This window comes from Olea europaea, chromosome 10 (genome assembly GCF_002742605.1).
Source record: "Olea europaea var. sylvestris chromosome 10, O_europaea_v1, whole genome shotgun sequence".
NCBI classification, from domain to species: Eukaryota; Viridiplantae; Streptophyta; class Magnoliopsida; order Lamiales; family Oleaceae; genus Olea; species Olea europaea.
In genome coordinates this window covers 44,958,733-44,964,087 of record NC_036246.1, presented here as the reverse complement: position 1 = coordinate 44,964,087, position 5,355 = coordinate 44,958,733, and the positions used below count along the sequence as shown (strand labels likewise).

Sequence of the window (5,355 nt, the reverse complement as noted above, 5' to 3'; positions counted from 1 at the left end):
ATTTTGATAATCAGTTATTTTGAATTCGATGAGATGAGGGGAGATGATTGAATTGATCCGACCCCTTAGTCAACGACCCGAATAATTTAGAGTATGTTTGATTGACATGGAAAATATCACCTAGAAAAAGAAATATTTTCCATCTTTTGTGGAAAATAAAAATCACATCTACCCAAGGAAAATATTTTCCTTAAAAACAAGGAAAATTAAGCATATTTTCAAAAGTTGGAAAATATTTTCTATGGAAAAAAATAGCAATCAAAAACTCAAAGTAGGAATTTGGATGGAAAACTGATATTTTCCATAGAAAATAAATGTAATCAAACACACCCTTAGAGAAATATAAGGAAAATTTCCGTTGCATCGTTGTCCAAAAGAAGGATCTAGAAGCCTTACGGAAACCTACTATATAACATCTGCAATCTCGTTCCATGATTAAACGTCTCTTGTTTACATTTCCACTTCCCCTAATCTTTCTTCTGTATAGATACTGAATTTTTAGAAAGAGAGAAAGTAATATTCATTGAGATTTGACTCTCAATGGTGGATACAGAGACGTTTACTTTCAGGCTGAGATCAACCAGCTTTTGAGTCTGATCATCAATACCTTCTGCAGCAACAAGGAGATCTTTCTTCGTGAACTCATCAATAACTCCTCTGATGTAAATCCTCTTATTCTGTTTCTCTTTTATATGATTATTTTATTTGTAATGGAGCTATTTTTAGTTGTTTTGCTTTTTAATAATTTGTTACATAGTTTTCTGGTCTGCATTTTATTGCTGGTATTATTATATATTGCATGTATTAGATTAGATATGTTATGATTTGTGTATTCATTTGTTTATGAACTAATACTAGCAGTCAGGAAATTGTTAATCTTAGAGTAGAATTGCAGAGAGAAAGGATATGGGACATTGTTTGTTGTTTAAAATTGTTTTTGATCTGCATATAATCTTCACTCAATTTTATAAGATATTGGCTTGGAACTAATTGCTAAACGTTGTGCCTATGGATGATTAAACTTATTTCGTATTCTGATGGGTACAAATGCAATTATAGTGTAAATTCTTAATTAGTCGTCAATTGTGTTTTCCCACTAATTGGCAGTTTAAAACTGCTGGTTTTATAGACTAGTTCCTGATGTGATAATGTTGTTCAAAACTAACAACAACAACAACAACAACAACAACAACAAAAAAAAAACAAACAAACAAACAAAAAAAAGGTCCATGCGACCGCATGGCAATCGCATGGTGTAATTATTTGATCGTTGGAGGCCGTTTTCTCTCGTTGTAAATTCATAATTGGTGACTTTTGACTTAAAGCTTGGTACTATTTCGTGAATGTGTGTATGCCTATATATTGGATCCATGTTGAAGGCAAACACATTACAAAATATCAAGGTTTCATATTACTTCCAAAATCAAAGATCAAAGTTTTTAAAAACTATATTCATATTCATTCTTTGTGTTCTTCAAATTTTCTAAAACTTGTACTTGTGCTTTGTTGTTTAAATTCTTGTTGCCAACAACCTTCGAAGCATCTCAAATTCATAGGAGAAGGGACAAATATCGTTTGAGGACAACGATATCGTGTTCAAACCATTCATTGATACAAGTTCGAGATTATTTTGTTATTGGCGTTTTCGGTTCATATTTTGTGATCTCTACTCCAATCCGGTGAATTTTCTCCAACAATCTCAAACGATATTTCTGCAATGGAAAGCAAGACAACGTTGGCGACAATCAAACTCATGAATCAAGACATGGTGCATTACATTGGTTCGATGGTACGAACTACATTCGATGGAAAGACAAATTGAAGTTTCTTCTCACTGCACTACAGATCTTCTACATCCTATCTACGGAATTGGCGCCGCTACAAATAGAGAAATCGAAGCGGTGAGGAATGAAAGACAAAAGCGTCAAGAAGATGAGTTAATATGCTGCGGTCACATTCTCAACGCATTATTGGATCATTTGTATGACTTATATACAAACACAACTTAGCAAAGGAAATTTGCGATGCGCTCGAAAATAAGTACAAAATAGAAGAAGAATGTACAAAGAAATTTTTAATTTCTAATTACTTTGATTTTAAATTTTTAGAGAATATTCTTCTTCTTCCCCAAATACATGAAATGAAAGTAATTGTCAATTCTTCTTCTACCTTGACTTGCTTGACTGAAAAATATTTTTAATAGAATTTTGACAGAGTTTTCTTGAAATACGAACTAAAACCACTTGAACAATTAACAATTTTCCTCAAATCAGTATCTATAATATAAATCAGGGTACGATAGTCCCTCAAAATACAAACTATTCAAATAAAATGCTGACAAATCAACATTTACTTACTTTACAATAAACAATCCTCAAATATACTAAAAATACCAAATATCTAATGAGCCCATAATAAACTTTTTTGGTTTAAGCTACATGTATCCCAAAAGAACTCATAATATATAATCCGATAAAGGATGTCATACAACTTATGACGCGTGGCTCAATACGGTGGTTCGATAGGCTCCAAAGCTACTCTACTCAGCTACTATCTGGTAAGGGAAAAGGGTAACAAAATATGAGTTTGTAACTCAGCGAGTGAATAATTTCGTGAACAAATATACTTTTTTCATTTATGCATATTTTCTGAAAATTCTTGCACTACTAAAACTTCTAGGAATTCAAAAATCTGGTAACACTTTTAAAACTAAACATGATTGCATCATAAAATCCTTTATTCTTAATTCTAGGTAAGCAACTGTAAAATATAGTGACTATAAATAATCTGATATCCATAAAAATCTATAAAATATTGATGCTGCTCAATACTATAAGCTGAAAGCTTTATTCTGAAAACTGAATTAGCTGAATTCTATAATCTGAAATCAGATAAACTGTAGAAATATTGAGAACCCACACCCAAAAGGTACCCAATGAATAGCCTTATTCATGTATTGAATAATCTTGATGTACAAGACAAAACCATTCAACTCTGATAATCTGGTTATACGTACGCAGAGTTGCCCCAAAGGCCATTCACCCTGGTACACGGCCCAAAGCCTATGTGTGTATGAGAGTGGGTCCCAAAGACCTCTGATAATCTGGTCATACACTATGAAAATACATTCACAATAGTGCAGAGCGGGTAAAATCACTATAACTTGTCATACACAGTAGAAACACATTCACACCAGTGCAGACTGGGATAAAATCACCTGGGGTACTTTCTGGTGGTTTTAAAAATAATTTTAACTATATTGAAATAGTTATATTCAAATAACATGCTAATTAAATGATTTAATTAAATTAAATTTAACTTTAAAAATATCTGATTATAAATTCACTTTATTCTAAAAATCATGCTGTCAATTCATTTGAATGAAATAATAAATTTTCTAATATAATATAAATTTAATAAATACTAAATTTTGAAAAAATAAGTTTGTATCTACTCACTAGTCAAGCTACAGCCTAGGCCAGTTGGTAAGTTTTTCCAATTTCTTCGTCACCACCTAAAATACGTTACAAAATAACTAATTTAACTACTATTAAAATAAAGAAATTTTTATCTCTAATGAAGTAATAATCAAACTAAATTTCCCAAATTTTCTTAAATTTCCTTTAAGCAATTGGAGCTAATTTTAATTTCTAAAACCTTCACATGTGAGTACTTTATCCAAATTTAACATCATTCCAATCATAACAATATGTATTCCTTTCATTCTAGTGAAAAACTAGTAATCATACTACAATCAAATTAATATATCTATTGTTCCCCAAAATCATTCTTCTAAGTGAATGATTCCATTAATGTAATCCTTTCCACAAATAATCCATACCCAATCATCAAATTTAAAAACTAGGGTTTGTCCCAAAAAAAAAAAAAAAAAACGATATCTCCTTACCTTAGTGTAAGTGGAAATTAAAGAATCAATAACTTGAGCTCCAAGTAGTATTCATCTCAAAATCTGAAAATTTAACTACAAATTAAACCCTAACAATTTAACATAAAATCTCTCTATCTCTTGAAGAGGATAAAGGGAAGGGAAAATGAAAATCAACATTTAACTACCTCCTTCATTCTCCTCCTCCTTTCTTCCCTTTCTTCTTTTTCTTTCTGCCGATTTCTTCTTCTTATCTACTGGTTCCAGATTTTTCCTATTTGTTTGGATGATTGATATATTAAAAAAATGGGATAATTATTGTATAATTGCCATATGCCGTCCATAACACCAACTTTAGCAACTTAAGTCCTTCAACTCTATTTTTATATCACATTTAATCCTAAACTTCCAAAAATACATAAGTAAATTTCCAACTTTAAATTGTATCCAATTTAACCCTCATATATTGCCAATTGCAAAATAAACCCCATTAACATATGTTATTTTATTTTAGTCCTTAATTGACTTTGACCTTGATTAGTCAATTTTTTATTTTTATTTTATTTGTTATTATTTTTTGACTAAAAAAAATTGGTCTGTAACAATCTTACCTTCTTAAAAGAATTTCATCCTCGAAATTCAATCAACTAGCTAGGACTCAAATATATCAAAATATAGATCACATAGCATATCTGATCTTCATATTCCCATTATGTCTCTTCCACTAATTGCCTTCTCACAAGATAACTAGTGCACTAATTTAACTACACAGAATTCATTCTTTCCTGTCCTTAGATTTTCCCTTACATTTCCTATATCAATATCTTTTCAACTGTACTATGACAAGCTCTCTTTAATTGCACTAATAATCTTAACTCATGAATTACATTTGATGTCTACTAAGCCTTAGAAAAAAAATTGCATTATTAAATACCAGCTAAACTGTTGTAAATTCCATTATTAAACAATTGTCCAAAATTTTGAAATAACATCTCAAAGACCAATATATAATATTCTCAACTTTAATTTTTCCAAATTTAAATAAAAATTCAGATATTTCCCAATTTGAAGTTCAGGATACTACTTTGCATATTCTCCAAACTTCGTCTTACGTCTTGATTTGAACTATTCTCTTGTCAAATCCTTTTTAATTAATGAACCATAGTTGATAACCTATCATCTGAACTTGTCATCCGCATGTCTGATATTTTATTAAAGGAAGTTGTACAACGTAATTTAATCATATAACTCCTTACAACTAAGTCAAAGATGGATACCCAAACTCCACCATATCAATTATGTTCTTATTTATATACAATTTTATAAATTTATTGCATGAACTAACTATATCATTTTGAATAAAATCTTATAGTCTTTATCAATCTATCAACAATGATCTAAATACCATTTTGTCTCCATTTTATATGCTTGGAATCCAAAATTAAAAAAAAAAAAAAAAAATATATATA

The 5,355-nt window shown here is 30.0% G+C and overlaps 1 pseudogene; it reads left to right on the top strand.

Moving 5' to 3' along the window:
• Nucleotides 1–525: 525 nt before the first annotated feature.
• LOC111402494 overlaps nucleotides 526–5,355 on the top strand; it is a 28,672-nt pseudogene continuing 23,842 nt past the window's right edge.